Source organism: Megascapheus bottae, chromosome 20 (genome assembly GCF_031878675.1).
Source record: "Megascapheus bottae isolate mThoBot1 chromosome 20, mThoBot2.hap1, whole genome shotgun sequence".
In the NCBI taxonomy this organism is placed as follows: Eukaryota; Metazoa; Chordata; class Mammalia; order Rodentia; family Geomyidae; genus Megascapheus; species Megascapheus bottae.
The window spans coordinates 13,536,490-13,538,369 of NC_143528.1; the positions used below are offsets into that span (position 1 = coordinate 13,536,490).

General features: G+C 43.6%; 1 pseudogene; it reads right to left on the minus strand.

The window, feature by feature from the left end:
* Window positions 1-249: 249 nt before the first annotated feature.
* On the minus strand, window positions 250-1,598 carry LOC150049192 (heterogeneous nuclear ribonucleoprotein A3 pseudogene; annotated as a pseudogene).
* Window positions 1,599-1,880: the final 282 nt, after the last annotated feature.

A 1,880-nucleotide genomic window follows, 5' to 3' on the forward strand; every position in this document is an offset into this window, starting at 1 on the left:
AGGAATGTACATCTAATTGACATTGCATTAATCAATAGCTTTTTGCTAACTGTGGCTGACAGTCCTGAACAAGAAGGGTTTCCTGTTTAAGCTGCAGTAACTTTTCTAACTATGGATCATCATTCCTCCTGTGACAGACTTTTACAGTTCCTCTAATCCATTGAGGATGACTGTCTCAAAGTACCCTGCAGCTTTCCTGACAACTCCTCGCTCTCTCTCCTGCTAAGAGCTGTAGCCCTTTTTCTGTTTTTAACACCTGCTACCATATCCACCACTTCCACCACCAGATCCATAACCACCGCCATATGGACTGCCAGAGCTTCTTCCACCAAAACTGCCCCCCTTCATGGGTCCATAATTTGATTGCTGTTGTCCACTGTAATTTCCAAAATCATTATAGCTTCCTCCACCACCATAGTTACCACCACCAAAATTTCCTCCTTCATTGTAACCATCATATCCTCCTCCGCCACCACCATATCCACCACCTTGGTTTCCACAACCTGGTCCACCTCCACCATAGCCTCCTCTACTATAACCAGAACCACCGCCATAGTTGCCACTATCACCTCCAAATCCATTGTATCCACCATCACCTCCTCCGTAGCTTCCTCTGCTGTCACCACCTCCTCTTCCACCAAAGTTTCCACCATGTCCAAAATTACCTCCTCCACCTCCAAAGTTTCCTCCACGACCCATAAAGTTGCCACCACCTCCACGACCTCTTCGTGATCCAGCAGACTGCATCTCTTGTTTAGAAAGAGGCTTTCTCACTTCACAAGTATGCCCATTAAGTGGTATTTCTTTTTTTTTAAATTTTATTTATTTTTATTATTTTTTTGCCAGTTATGGGGCTTGAACTCAGGGCCTGAGCACTGTCTTTGGACTTTTCTCAAGGCTAGAACTCTAGCCTTGAGCCACAGCACCACTTTTGACTTTCTTCTATGTATGTGGTACCGAGTAATGGAGCCCAGGTCTTCATGCATGCTAGAGCAAGCACTTTACCACTAGGCCAAACACCCAGACCAAGTGTGGTATTTCTATCCAACAATTTTCTCCACCGTATCATGATCATCAAAAGTTACAAAAGCAAATCCTCTCTTTTTCCCACTCTGCCTGTCTTCCATAACTTGTATGGTTTCAGTCTTGCCATAGTTTTCAAAGTAGTCTCTCTAATTATATTCTTTTGTATTTTCTTTAATACCACCAACAAAAACTTTCTTCACTGTTAGATGGGCTCCTGGCTTCACAGAATCCTCTCTAGAAGCTGCTCTCTTTGGTTCTACAACACGCCCATCAACCTTGTGGGGTCTAGCACACATGGCTGCAGCCACCTCTTCCACTCTAGAGTCAGTCACAAAACCGAAGCCTCTGGGACATTTTGTTCGAGGATCTCTCATCATCACACAATCTGTGGGTGTGCCTCATACCTCAACATGTTCTCTTAAACCATCATCTGTAGTTTCTAAGCTCAGACCATCAATACACAGCTTCCACGGCTGCTCTGGTTCCTTTGAATCATGGCCCTCCTCCCCCCAGCGATGGCGGTGAAGGCCAGAGTGGGGCTGGGGTTGACCAGGCGGTGGTTTTACCTCCATTTTGAGCGACAGGCATCGTTTTATATGATCATATGCACATAGATAACAGGTACTTGTGACCTTCTTCTAATAATAACCTCCTTTGCTCTCATTGTGTTTAGAGTTTTGTTTAATTAATCATGCTCAATGCAATTTTGTCAATGAAATTTTACTATCTATTGGGTTTACTTGTAGATTTATAGGCACATTTTAATTATTACAGATGAGGGAAGGCATGTATCCTATGTGTACCCTTTGTTTTGTATGTAAGCTTATCTTTTTTGGAGATGGGGGAAGGACAGA